The following is a 15,509-nucleotide window of genomic DNA, read 5'->3' on the forward strand; positions in this document are numbered from 1 at the left end:
CATGGGGTCACAAAGAGTCGGACACCACTGAGTGACTGATCTGATCTGATCTGATCTGATGGAATTTATAAAGGTGGTAATGATGACCCTATATGCGAGACAGCAAAAGAGACACAGATGTAAAAACAGACTTTTGGACTCTGTGCGAGAAGGCAAAGGTGGGATGATTTGAGAAAATAGCATTGAAACATGTATATTACCATATGTGAAATAGATCACCAGTCCAGGTTCAACGCATGAGACAGGGTGCTCAGGGCTGGTGCACTGGGATGACCCTGAGGGATGGGTTAGGGAGGGAGGTGGGAGGGAGATTCAGGATGGGGAACCCATGTACATCCATGGCTGATTCATGTCAATGTATGGCAAAAACCACTACAATATTATAAAGTAATTAGCCTCCAATTAAAATTAATTAATTAATTAAAAAAATCTATACATGTGTTAAAATTGCCAAGAATTGTATGGACAACTGGATATCCACCTGCAAAAGAATGAATTGGACCACTTGCTCATACCATTCATGAAAATTAATTTTAAATGTTTTAACCTAAGTATAAGGGATGGAATTATACAACTCTTCTAAGAAAATAGGCATAAATCTTCATGAACTTGGATTAAGCAGTGGTTTCTTAGATAAGATACCCAAAGCACAAATAACAAAAGGACTAGCAGATAAATGGACTTCATCTACTTTTTAAAATTTTGCTGCAAAGGACACCATTAAGCAAGTAAACACATGACTCATATGATGGGAGAAAATTTTGCAAGTCACATACCTGATAAAGTTCTTGAATCAAAAATGTATAAATAACTCTTACCACTGAACAATAAAAAGACAAGCAAACAAACTTTTAAAATTGATGGAAGATTTGAATAGGTACTTCTCCAAAGAAGATATACAAACGGCCTATAAGTACATAAAAAGATGCCCAACATCATCAGACATCAGAGAAATGTAAATCAAAACCACAATGAGATACCTCATCACACACCACAGGATGGCTATAATCAGAAGGATAGATAATAAAAATACTATCAAAGAGTGGCAATGCTGGAACTTTCATACACTGATGGTGGAATTGTAAATGGTGTAACTGCTTTGAGAAATAATCTGGCAGTTCCTTAACAATTTGTTTCCCATATGACTCAGCAATTCCATGCCTAGGTGTATGATTAAGAGAAATAAAAGATAGGCCCATACAAAATTTTGAACATCATGTCATCACATCAGTATTCCTAAGAGCCAAAAAAATAAAAACAACCCAAAATCTGCATCAGCTGACAAGTGGATAAACAAATGTCGCATATCCAATGCAATTGAATATTATTTAGCAATAAAAAGAAATGAAATACTAATACATGCTACAACATGGATGAGTCTTCCAAATATTATGCTAAGTGTAAGAAGCCTTTCACAAAAGATTACATATTATATGATTCCATTTACATTAAATGTACAGAATAGGCAATCAGTAGAAAGTAAATTAGTGGTCACCTAAGACTAGGGGTGGGAAGGAAAGATGAGTGAATTCCAACAAGGAATGCTCTACACAGCAAACTTTAGATTAGAATTGAAGGAGAGATTCAAAATTTTCTAGACAAGCAAAAGGTAAAGAAGCTCATCAGCACTAGATCAGCCTGATAAAAAAAAATGTTTAAGAGACTTCTTTAAGCCAAAACAAAAGGGCACCAATTAGTAACAGGAAAACATTTGAAACAAAAATGTCATTGGTAAGGGTAAATATATAGTAAAATTCATAAAATCTAATATTGTAAAGGGGCTGGATTAATCACTTATAAAGCTAGTATGAAGGTTAAAAGACAAAAGTAGTAAAAATAATTATAGCCATAATAATTTGTCAATGGATACACAAGATAAAAAGATGGAAATTGTGACATCAAGAACATGGGGAGGGAAGTAAAAACATAGAGTTCTGGAATAAATTCATACTTAAGTTGTGATCATATTAAAATAGACAGTTTGCTATAGGACTCAGGGAACTCAAACCAAGGCTCTGTAACAACCCAGAGGGGTGGAATGGGGAGGGGGAGGGAGATTTAAGAGAAAGGGGACATATGTAGACCTAAAGCTGATTCATGTTGATATTTGGAAGAAACCAACACAATACTGTAAAGCAATTATCCTTCAATTAAAAATAAATTTAAAAAGACAGTTATAAGTTATTATATGTAAACCTCGTGGTAACCACAAAGCAGAAACTCAAACACAAAACATATAGAGAAAGGGTGACAGAAAATCATCAAATCACAAAGGAAGACAGCAAGAGAAGAGGAACTACAATCAGCCAGGGAAAACAATGAACAAATTTGCAATAAGTACACACCTACCAAAATTACTTTAAATGTACATGCGCTAAATTCTCCAGTCAAAAGACACAAAATAGTTTGAATGTACATATACAAATAAAAGACCCATATATATGCTGTGTGCAACATACTGAAAATGAAAGATGGGGAAATATATTCCATGCAAATGAAAACCAAAACAAAACTAGAATAACTATACTTATATCAGACAATATAGACTTTAAGATAAAGACTGTAAAAAGAGAAAAAGTCATTACATCATGATAAAAGGGTCAACCCATGAAAGGGATATAACATGTATAAATATTTAGGCACCTAACATAAGAGAATCTAAATAGATAAAGCAAATATTAACAGACCTAAAGTGAGAAACAACAACAATACAAGAGAAGACCCTACACATGGACATCACCAGATGGTCAACACCAAAATCAGGTTGATTATATTCTTTGTAGCCAAAGATGGAGAAGTTTTATACAATCAGCAAAAACAAGACCAGGAGCTGACTGTGGCTCAGATCATGAACTCCTTATTGCCAAATTCAGACTTACATTGACAAAAGCAGGGAAAACCACTAGACCATTCAGGTATGACCGAAATCAAATCCCTTATGATTATACAGTGGAAGTGAGAAATAGATTCAAGGGATTGAATCTGACAGAGTGCCTGAAGAACTATGGACAGAGGTTCATGACATTGTTCAGGAGGCAGGGATCAAGACCATCCCCAAGAAAAAGAAATGTAAAAAGGCAAAATGGTTGTCTGAGGAGGCCTTACAAATAGCTGTGAAAAGGAGAGAAGCGAAAGGCAAAGGAGAAAAGGAAAGATGTATCAATTTGAATGCATATTTCCAAAGAATGGCAGGGAGAGATAAGAAAGCCTTCCTCAGCGACCAATGCAAAGAAATAGAGGAAAACAACAGAATGGGAAAGACTAGAGATCTCTTCAAGAAAATTAGAGATACCAAGGGGACATTTCATGCAAAGATGGGCACAATAAGGGACAGAAATGGTATGGACCTAACAGAAGCAGAAGATATTAAGAAGAGGTGGCAAGAATACACAGAAGACCTGTACAAAAAAGATATTCATGACCCAGATAATCATGATGGTATGATCACTCACCTAGAGCCAGACATCCTGGAATGAGAAGTCAAGTGGGCCTTAGGAAGCATCATGACGTACAAAGCTAGTGGAGGTGATGGAATTCCAGTTGGGCTATTTCAAATCCTAAAAGATGATGCTGTGAAAGCGCTGCACTCAATAGACCTGAAAATTTGGAAAACGCAGCAGTGGCCACAGCAATGGAAAAGGTCAGTTTACATTCCAATCCCCAAAAAAGGCAATGCCAAGAATGCTCAAACTATTGCACAATTGTACTCATCTCACATGCTACTAACGTAATGCTCAAAATTCTCCAAGCCAGGCTTCAACAATATGTGAACCGTGAACTTCCAGATGTTCAAGCTCCTTTTAGAAAAGGGAGAGCAACCAGAGATCAAATTTCCAACATCTGTTGGATCATCGAAAAAGCAAGAGAGTTCCAGAAAAACATCTACTTCAGTTTTACTGACTATGCCAAAGCCTTTGACTGTGTGGATCACAACAAACTGTGGACAATTCTTAAAGAGATGGGAATACCAGAGCACCTTACCTGACTCCTGAGAAATCTGTATGCAGGTCAGGAAGAAACAGTTAGAACTGGACATGGAACAAAAGAGTGGTTTCAATTAGGGAAAGGAGTATGTCAAGGCTGTATATTGTCGCCCTGCTTAGTTAACTTATATGCACAGTACATCATGAGAAACGCTGGGCTGGAGGAAGCACAAGATGGAATCAAGATTGCCGGGAGAAATACCAATAACCTCAGATATGCAGATGACACCACCCTTTTGGCAGAAAGGGAAGAACTAAAGAATCTCTTGATGAAAGTGAAAGAGGAGAGGGAAAAAGTTGGCTTAAAGCTCAACATTCATAAAACTAAAATCATGGCATCTGGTCCCATCACTTCATGGCAAATAGATGGGGAAACAGTGTCAGACTTTATTTTTGGGGGCTCCAAAATCACTGCAAATGGTGACTGCAGCCATGAAATTAAAAGATGCTTGCTCCTTGGAAGAAAAGTTATGACCAACCCCTAGACAACCTATTTAAAAAGCACAGACATTACTTTGCCAACAGAGGTCCATCTACTCAAGGCTATGGTTTTTCCAGTAGTCATGTATGGATGTGAGAGTTGGACTACAAAGAAAGCTGAGCGCTAAAGAATTGATGCTCTTGAACTGTGGTGTTAGAGAAGATTCTTGAGAGTCCCGTGAACTGCAAGGAGATCAAACCAGTCCATCCTAAAGGAAATCAGTCCTGAATATTCATTGGAAGGACTGATGCTGAAACTGACACTCCAATAGTTTGGCCACCTGATGCAAAGAAATGATTCATCTGAAAAGACCCTGATGCTGGGAAAGATTGAAGGTGGGTGGAGAAGGGGACAACAGAGGATGAGATGGTTGGATGGCATCACTGACTCAATGGACATGAGTTTGTGTAAACACCGGGAGTTGTTGATGGACAAGGAGGCCTGGCGTGCTGCAGTCCATGGGGTCACAAAGAGTTGGACATGACCAAGCGACTGAACTGAACTGAAAGTGAGAAACAGACAACAATACAACAATTTTAGGGGACTTTAATACCCCAGTTTTACCAATGGCTATATCATCCAGACAGAAAATCAATAAGAAAACAATGGCCTTAAACAACACATTAGACCAGATGGGCTTATATATGCACACACACACACACACACACACACACACACACACACACACAATGGACTATTAATCAGACATAAAAAATGAACATTTGACACATGCAATAATGTGGATGTCTCTGGACCTGATGGCTCAGCAGGTAAAGAACCAACCTTCAGTGCAGGAGATGCAGAAGACACAGATTCAATCCCTGGGTCAGGAAGATCCTCTGGAGGAGGGAATGGCAACCCACTCCAGCATTCTTGCCTGAAAAATCACATGGACAGAGGAACCTTGCAGGCTACAGTCCAAAGAGTCCCAAAGAGTTAGACACGACTGAGAAGCTGAGCATGCACATGCAGATGGACCTGGAGAGCATTATGCTTAGTGAAATAAATCAGACAGAGAAAGACAAATACTGTATTGCATCAGTTACATGTAGAATCTAAAAAAAAAAATAGTGACTATAACAAAAAAGAAATAGACTCACAGATATAGAGAACAAACTAGTGTTCCCAGTGAGGAGAGGGAAGGGGGGATGAGCAAGAGATGGGTAGAGAATTAAGCAGTACAAACTACTATGCATAAAATAAGGTACAACAATATATTGTACAGCACAGGGAAAATAGTCAATATTTTATAACAACTATAAATGGAATCTAATCTAGAAAAATTTTGAATCACCATGTTGTACAACTGGAATTAATATAATATTATACATCATGTCCGATTCTTTGTGACCTCATGGACTGTAGCCTGTCAGGCTCCTCTGTCCATGTGATTTTCCAGGCAAGAATACTGAAGTGGGTTGCCATTTCCTTCTCCAGGGTATCTTCCTGACCCAAGGATCAAACCTGGGTGTGCTGCATTGCAGCCAGAGTCATTACCATCTGAACCACCAGGGAACCACATTATACATCAACTACACCTCAATTTTAAAATATAATTAAATAAACATCCAAACTGTTAAACAAAATCCTGAATATAAATGTTTATTCTAGCTCTATTTGAGTAATCCAAATGTTACTCAAAAGATAGAATAAATACACTGTGGTACATCCACACAATGGAATACTATTTAGCAATAAAGAGAAACCGAGTATTTAATAAACACAAATACTTGGATGAATTTCGATGGCATTAGGCTGATATTAAAAAAGCCAGTTTTAATCACAAATGTATGATTCCATATATATAACATTCTCCAAATGACAAAACTATAATGACAGAGAACAGATTATTAGTTACCAGAGGTTAGTGGTAGGGGGGAGGTTGAGATAGAGGTGAAACTATAAAGGGATAACAACAGAGAGTTTTTTGGGGTGACAGAACTATTCTGTATATAGATGGTGGTGGTGGATACATCAATTTATGTGTCTTAAAACTGTATAGATGCAGGTTTTTAAAGTCTATGTTAATGTATGATAAACTTTAAAAAGAGAAGAAAAAAGAAAGGAATAGAACATAAACATGTAGATTAAATAAGATAATGGTTACTAGGGTGTTCACTTTATAGTAACGCTTTAAGCTAAGTTTTGCGTAGTTTTCTGTGTCTTTATTTTAATTAAATGTTTAAAATAAAAATAAAAGGGATTAAAGGGGAAAGGAGAATAGCCTGGGCCAGGGAAGGCTTCTTTTGAGGAGGTGACAAGAAGACGAGAGAAATGAGAGATGACAATAAAGCATGAAAGTGAAGAATGGGAGGAGAGTATTTGAGGCAGAGAACTGGAGGCAAGAGATAAGAGATAATATAGAAGGAGGTCCTGCTGCAAGAACAGGTAGCTGTTCTATCCCAGCAATAGGATATCTGTGTGTGTGTGTGTGTGTGTATAGATTTATTACAAGCTATTGGTTTATACATTTATACAGTCTGGCAAGCCCCAAGATCAGCAGGATGAATTGGCAGGCTAGAGATCCAGGAGAGTCAATTGTTTAGTTCCAGGAGGAGTCCTAAAGCCTGAGAACCAGAAGAGCAGATGGTGTAGTTCCAGTCCAAAGACCAGCAGGCTCACAATCCAGGAAGAGCCATTGTTTCACTTTGAGTCTGTAGGCAGGAAAGAAGTCAATGATCCAGTTCACAAGCAGTCAGACTTCTGCCTGACATTTTCCTCTCTTACTTGGTGAAGGGTCAGCTTTTTTGATTTTAGTCATGCCTCCAACTGATTTTTAGTTGCTCAATCATGTCCAACTCTTTGCGACCCAGTGGACTAGAGCTCACCAGGCTCCTGTGTCTGCGGAATTCTCCAGGCAAGAATACTGGAGTGCGTAGCCAATCCCTTCTCCAGGAGCTCTTCCCTACCCAGGGATCAAACCCAGGTCTCCTTCATTGCAAACAGATTCTTTATCATATGAGCCACTGAGGATGAGGTCAAATTAGGGAGGGCAATTTGCTTTCCTGAGTCTATTTAAAAGTTGCTACTGCTGCTGCTGCTAAGTTGCTTTAGTCTGTCTGACTCTGTGCGACCCCATGGACGGCAGCCCACCAGGCTCCTCCGTCCATGGGATTTTCCAGGCAAGAGTACTGGAGTAGGGTGCCATTGCCTTCTCTGCTATTTAAAAGTTAATCTCACCTAAAAACACTCACAGAAACACCCAAAATAATGTTTGGCCAAATATCTGGGCACACCGCGGCCCAGTCAAGTTGACACACAAAATTAACTTATTACAGAATGTGTATTACGAATGTACAAAACAACTTCATTGAAGGACGCAGGGTTAAGAGTGTTGACCCAACTAACTTTGGAAGTGGAGCCTGGGACACTGAAGGCAAAAGCAACTTCACTAAGGAAATGTGACTGAGGTATGTTCTTTAGTTAGTAATAATGTATCAATTCATTAGAAAAGACTGATGCTGCAAAAGATAGAAGGCAAAAGGAGATGGGGCGGCAGAGGATGAGATGGTTAGTATCACGGACTCAACCGACACATCAATTTGAGCAAACTGCTGGAGATACTATAGCACAGGGAAGCTTGGCGTGCTGCACTCCATGGGGTCACAAAGAGTCAGACACGACTCAGCAGCTGCACAACAACAGCAACAACAATGCATCGATTCTGGGTCTTTAATTTTAACAAATGTACCATACTAGTGTGAGAGATGTTACAGAAATGAATAACAGAAACCTCAAAGAAAACAGTCAACAAGTCAAAGGAGGAGCTCTCACAACTTAGGACAGTAGCAGCCCAGAACCGGAAGAAGAAAGAAAAACTTCCTTTTTTCACCTGGCAAGAGTTTAGCCAATGAGCGATTGCCACAACTCAGCCAATGAAAAGCCACTATACTTGGAACTCTCAATTCATCCAATGATCTGTCTTCTTATTAGACTTTGCCACTTCCTTTCCGTAACAGTCTTTTTCGCCTGAGGCAGAGGGCTTTGTTGGTGGCAACCATAGTTGGAGACCCTAGGGTATAATTGTTTGCTGATTCTGAGTAAATCGGTTTTTACTGGAGAAGTAACTGGCAAACTGTTTAAGGTGAACATTTTGGTGTCCAATGCAAGGATACAGAGAAGACCCCACAACGACTCTGAGGCTAGTAAGCAGATAGGTAAGTTACCTAAAAAGTCCATTGAGATTTTTTTTTTTCAATCACCAGCTCTGAGGCCTGAGGGTAAATGTTTCTCCTGGAGGTTTATTCTGATTAAAGCCTTATTCTGTCTGTGAGTTAAGCACTTCGGCCTGCTATTCCAAATGAAACTATGCTAGCCTTTAGCTGAATTTCTTTTGGAACAGGAGCTGTTTCATTGAAACTGTGCTGTTCAGTCTTCAGCCTGCCTCGTTCAGGATTAGGCTGTGCCGAGCAGCCTTTGTCCTGGCTCCTTTAAAACTAGACTGTTCCCTTAGAACTTGCTGATATAGGCCTGCAGGGTGTTTGAGCCCATTTAAGCTATTTAGGCTGTTTGAAAATTACTGTTTTACTCCAAAGAAAAACCTCTGAGAAATGTGATTCCAATTACCTAAATACTTTGAGGGTGCCCTTACAAGAATTCTGACTGATTTTATGTTTAAAAATCTGTAGTCCTTCCTCATGCACATTTCTAAGGAAATGGACCAACCTAACCAAAGGCAATTGAGAACATCAATGGGGATTATGGAGAAATACTGAAATCCCAAACTTATTTTTCTTAAAACAAAATTGGACAGCCATATCTGTAAAATTTCCAAAACTGAATGGAATGCCTATTTCTATAGTATATTTCATTATTTCCTGATAATGCATTATCAGGAGCCTAAAATTTCATCTCTGCAATGTAAGATTTTAAGATCAACTGAGGCAAGCAAAGACAAAATGGCTGCCAAAGCCTCATGTTCCTTGTCCCTGGCTTCTGTATCTTGGATACTGTCTCCAGTGTCATCTTGTTCCTTTCCTCTGACTCTGCCTCTGGCATCATCCTCCTTCTTCCCTTGAGAGTCCCTTGGACTGCAAGGAGATCCAACCAGTCCATTCTGAAGGAGATCAGCCCTGGGATTTCTTTGGAGGGAATAATGCTAAAGCTGAAACGACAGTGCTTTGGACACCTCATGCGAAGAGTTGACTCATTGGAAAAGACTCTGATGCTGGGAGGGATCGGGGGCAAGAGGAGAAGGGGACGACAGAGGATGCGATGGCTGGATGGCATCACTGACTCGATGGGCCTAAGTCTGAGTGAACTCCGGGAGTTGGTGATGGACAGGGAGGCCTGGCGTGCTGCGATTCATGGGGTCGCAAAGAGTCGGACATGACTGAGCGACTGATCTGATCTGATACCTCATCTGTAACTCTCAGTTCCCCCATACTAATTCTTTTGCCCAACTAATTCTCTTGCCAAACTTTCCCTTTTCTCTGAAACTCCCCTGTGCCATTTCCTCTGAACTTATCAGAACCCGTCTCTTTAAAATTAAGTCTGCAGAGGATCCAGAGGCTAGACTCTTAATTATTTTACATCTCCTGGACTAAAGTGGAACTGCAAAGCCGTAGTCAAAGATTTTCCCAAGGTAACTGAAATCCTTACAGATTTGGTGAAGAATATAATATAGTTATTCAAACTTATCGACTCTGACTTAGATTAGTTAGTTCATATGCCTGTCAATGAAGACCAGGCCTAAATTTGGATGAAAATTCACAAATGGGGAAATCCTGAGAGCTCTCTAGAATTATAACTGGGAGATCAGGCGATCACTAAGTGATTTCCAAGAGCAATTCATAAGGCTTTCCAAAAGCCTGTTAATTAGAACAAAATTCAGACTTGCACACAAACATCTGATGAACATATTCATGAGTATTATGATCAACTTCAGAATGTACTTAAAGAAAATTCTTACCTTCCTTCAGATGTTGATTCCACTTGGGTAGCTTTCAACTGTATTTTTATTAGTGGGCTGAAACAGGATCTTTCTCTTCTAGTAAAAAGGACCAAGATTGAATGGGAAACTTTGTCCAGTCCAGATTTAGTTAATCTGGCAACCCAGGTCTCTCACACTCTAGATTAGTCATGTAAAAGGAAAACTGCTAAAATTCTTAATGTTCAATTCAAGCAAATGGAGGTCCCTAAACAAAAACAAAACCCTCCTAGTTTCTGCTATTATTGCAAAGAGCCAGGATATTAGAAAAGAGATTGTTAGCAATTTTCACACTTTGGGTGCCTGCAGCCTTCTAAGTCGTCTTTCCAACATCCCCCTAATTCTCAATAACAGGAGTCAAAGGAACTATAAGAGCTATTCGCAATCCCTCCCTTTTGATGATCCTGAATAACATTTCTGCATGTTAAGGATAAATTTTTTTCCAGTCCTAAGTGACACCAGAGCCACACTCTTTGGTGTTCAATTCCACTACAATAAACAGTCTCTGCCTTGGAGTACTAAGATAGTTCAAATACTAGGGTTCTCTAATGAACTTCAAAAGGTTCCTATCTCTGAAGCCATTCTTTTCTCTAGGCCCTTTGAGAAACACACAACATTTTCTCCTCAGTTCCTCCACCCCTACCTATGTATTTGACCAAGACTTCTTAGGGAAGTATCATGCCAGAGTTTTTCTCTCCCATGAGGAGGAAATAATTCTACAACTTGACAGTAGTCATCAAAGCAGTCAATCAGGTAAATTAAATGACCCTTTGACATATTTTATTTCTTCTGTCTTTGATGGTACTACAGCTGATTCTGGACACACTGATCATTTGTTCCTACTGGATCAGATACCACCCTCCTTATGGGCAAAATCTCCAACTGATATTGGTAAAATTCACAGTGCACATCCCATCAAGATCCAAATAAATACCCCCAAATTTCTCTCCAGAATGAATCAACACCCTGTAAGGAAAGAAGGCCTTCGAGGTAAAAAGCCTATAATAGAAGATAACAAGTCATCATTATCCCTATACTAATCCCTATAATCCCCTGATTTTACCCTCGAGAAACCTAAGGGCTGAGGGTGGAAGTTTGTCCAGGATTTCAGAGCAATAAACAAGACTCTTATCCCTGGACACCCTTTATTCCTAACTCACACACTACTAACATCCATTTCCAACAGAAGCAAATTCTTTACTATAATTGATATATGCAGTGCATTCTAACCAATACCTTTTTGGCCTCATTTGGAAAACAAAACAATGCATCCGTACAGTAATGCCTTGGGGTTTTACTGAGAGCCTTTATTTCTCAGAAATCCTGAAGGCTGATCTGGATGATACAAAGTTCCTTAGGGGTTCTGCTTTGGTGCATTGTGTAGATGATTTGCTTCTTTGCTCTCCTTCTCAAGCCTTCTCACAGGAAAGCAGCATCCACTTGCTAAAGTTATTAGCCTTAGAGGGACATAAGGTTGCCAAGGGAAGATTGCAGTTTTCCCAAACCCCTTCAATATTTAGGACGCCTGATACCAGAAAAAGGGCTATACCTGAACCCAGAAGGCTTCATAATGTCCTAAGCTTCCAAAAATCCAAAATGAAGTGCCACATGTGAGGTTCTCTCGGGCTAGTTGGATATTACTCAAACTGGATTCCAAATTTCTCTCTTATGGCCAAATCTCTGTATATTTTACTAAAGAGCAACCTCAACCCAATGTTATGGGAAGAACCAGACAAAATAGTCTTTAAGGCCTTAAAGGAGAGTTTGATGCACCCACACACTCTTGGGCATCCAGTGATCAGGTTCTCTCTTCTGGTTTTATATATGAAAAGGAATATAGTTCATTTGGGGTACTCACCCAAAAACATGAGAACCACCATCTATCCACAGAGTATTAAAGCCAGCAACTGTACACTGTGGCACAGGTCTACCCTGCTATTATTGCAAAGAGCCAGGATATTAGAAAAAAAGATTGTTACCAATTAAGCACCTTGGGTGCCTGCAGCCTTCTAAGTTGTCTTTCCAACTTGCCTTAGAGCCATTACTGCCACTGCCTTTTTGGTTAAGGTCATCAAAAAGATTGAGGTGGGATTCCATTCAACCATTTTTGTACCTCATGCAGTAGAAGCCCTTCTGAATTCTCATCACACTCAATATTTTTCAGTCAGCTGCCTCACCTCCTAAGAAGTCCTTTTGTTAAGTTCCTCACATAACTCTTTTAGGTTGTAATAACCTTAATCCTGCTGCTCTTCTGCCCTCCATCACCAATGAAGTCTCTCACCACTACTTAATGCTGATAGATCATATCCTGATGCCTTGTGATGACCTGCAAGAAAATAATTTGGGTAATGCTGACTTCTCAAAGTTTGCTGATAGTTCTTATCTAAAAGGTGATCATGGTAAATACTGTGCTGGGTATGCTATAGCTACTCCTTTCATTGTTTTTGAGGCAGCATCTTTACTAATGGCTACTTCAGCCCCAAAGTCTGAATTATGTGATCTTACACAAACTCATACTTTACCCAAGTACAAAACTGCCAGAATTTATACTGATAGTAGATATGGTTTCGGAGAAGCTCATGATTTTGGAATGTTGTGGAAGCAACATGGCTTCCTAACTTTCAGTAGAGATAAAATTTAAAATGGCTCCTATGTTCAAACATTAGTGAATGCAGTACTTTTACCTGCCACTTAAGCTATTATTAAAATTCCAGGGCATTTTTAACTTGACTCCCTGGAAGCTAAAGGAAATTACCTTGCTGACAGTTCCATAAGGAACGCTGCACTTAAAGGAATCAAAAGCAGTCAAACTTCTGTCATGATACAAAGGGGTATTTCCCCAAATGATAACTTAGAAAAACTGGCTGGAGAAGCCCAACAATTGGTCTCAAAAAAGGAAAAAGACTGGAAATTCAACTCTTGGTTTGATAAAAAGAGAAAGCTCTGATTCAGATCAAATAACAACTCAGTCCTACTAGAGATTCCAAAATTTATACTCCTAACCATTGTACATGCATTAGATCATTGGTCTACTGACAAAATTCCATCTTTCATGAATCAATATTGGTGGGGAAACATTTACAAAGTTGCAAAAAGTGCCTACCTCACTTGCCCCACTAATCCAAAGGACAACCCAGGGAAGCCTGTTCTTACTGCTTCCAAACATTTTAAACTGTCTTAATGGACCATGCAAGGTCTGGCAATTGGATTTAATACAACTTTCCCCATCTCAGGGATATAAATACATTTTGGTCATGGTGTGAATGTTTTCACACTGGACTTAAGCCTTCCCTTGCAGACAGGCTACTGCTTTTTCTGTGGCTGGTCTTTCTGGAAAATATTATCCCTACCTGGGGAAATCCTCCCACAATTCATAACGATCAAGGGACCCATTTTACTGGTCAGATATTTTGATATCTGTGCTGTTTGGCCAGTTTTACAACACTTGTACTGCATTTAGCATCCTCAATCCTCTGGTTTAGTCAAATGCACTAATGGAATTATTAAAACTCAATTGGAAAAATCTGTATGGGCCCTCCAAATATATTGGCCAAAAGCACTGCCACTGATCCTTCTAAATCTTATATCCATCCCTTGTGGAATTCAAACTCTCACCCTTTGAGATAGTCACAGGACACTCAATGCACTTGGCTCTTGCACTGTTTAACCTGCAGCTGATGAAATGAGAAATATTCCGGTGTTGCGAAGGCCTAATTGCTTCTATTAAAAATAACCATGTTTTGCTAGAGCAATGTTTTCACAGTGCACTCTCCGGAGATGAAGACCTTAAGCACCCTTGCAACCTGGAGATTTCATATACTGGAAAAGACACCTTCAGAAGGATTCTCTTGAACTTCACTGGAGAGACCCCTATCAGGTACTGCCAACCAACCCTTGTGCCATGAAACTCCAGGCAACAGACTCTTGGATTCGTATGACACATGGAGAGAAAGCACCACACCCTGAGTGGACCTGCACATCATCTGGTGACCTGACAGTAAATAGCTCCCAGAATTGAAGCACACAACATCTGATGGAACAGCTTTCCCAAGGTAGTTAGATCAGGCTTGTCAGAAGTTTGTCTGCCAAATCTTTCATATGATCTCCAATGTTTATGATCTTGACGATATATGGACTTTCAGTTCAGCTCAGTTGCTCAGTCGTGTCCGACTCTGTGCAACCCCAGAGACGGCAACCCACTAGGCACCTCTGTCCCTGGGATTCTCCAGGCAAGAATACTGGAGTGGGTTGCCATTTCCTTCTCCAATGCATGAAAGTGAAAAGTGAAAGTGAAGTTGCTCAGTCATGCCCGACTCTTGGCGACCCCATGGACTGGAGCCTACCAGACTCCTCTGTCCATGGGGTTTTCCAGGCAAGAGTACTGGAGTGGGGTGCGATTGCCTTCTCTGACTTCAAGCTCTAAATTCCCCCAGTCGGCTCTTTTGTTTAGTATAGCCCAACCAACTACCTTTCCCCCTCCTTGCTGTGAGGGGTACTTGTGTGTGACTTGCTATGATGGCAGACCCCAAATTGTAATTCTTTGTTGATCCCAAATAAACCCATTTTTTGCTGGAAAAATAACTGGTAGTCTATATGTGTTAGATCAATACTATTAATAAAGGGGGAAAACAGGTGCAGGGTATAATGTGAACTCTCTGTACTGTCTTTGTAACTTTTCTGTATATCTAAAACTGTTCTTATAAAAGTTTATTTTAAAGTTGACTTAAAAAGGAGTACAGTACAGTTTGTCCAGAAAAGATGGAAAGGCCCAGAGCTGCGGTAGTTTCTCCGGCCCCTAAAAATCTCACTCACACAGCCTGTGAGACCCTTAATACACAGTCTCTGAAACTAGACCACCTGGGTTTGAATTCTGGGCATTACCACTTACTAAATGGGTACATTTGGGCAAATTCCTTAACCTTTTTGTGAATGATGGCCCCTACTTTTTGCCATGTTATTAGTATTAAATGAGTTGACTATGTATAGATTGCTTAAATGAGTGCTGACACACTGTAAGATCTATGTAGATACGTTGTAAACTTAAAAACGTGATGACTAAAAATTCAGTAATTTAGTAATTAGCTATATAATCAGACAAGGTAGGGAGATAGGAGTT

At 39.6% G+C, this 15,509-nt stretch overlaps 2 protein-coding genes across 2 annotated transcripts in view; both read left to right on the forward strand.

Annotated features, from left to right (window-relative positions):
* EGFL6 (EGF like domain multiple 6) overlaps positions 1–15,509 on the forward strand; it is a 393,771-nt gene that overhangs the window by 73,716 nt on the left and 304,546 nt on the right. The window lies entirely within an intron of this gene.
* Positions 8,412–15,509, forward strand: part of LOC129639459 (ADP-ribosylation factor-like protein 13A) — a 293,826-nt gene continuing 286,728 nt past the window's right edge. The window contains exon 1 of the mRNA XM_055564621.1: positions 8,412–8,621. The gene's annotated coding sequence lies outside the window, so the exon portion shown is untranslated. The remainder of the gene's footprint in view (positions 8,622–15,509) is intronic.

This window comes from Bubalus kerabau, chromosome X, assembly GCF_029407905.1.
Source record: "Bubalus kerabau isolate K-KA32 ecotype Philippines breed swamp buffalo chromosome X, PCC_UOA_SB_1v2, whole genome shotgun sequence".
Lineage (NCBI taxonomy): Eukaryota > Metazoa > Chordata > Mammalia > Artiodactyla > Bovidae > Bubalus > Bubalus kerabau.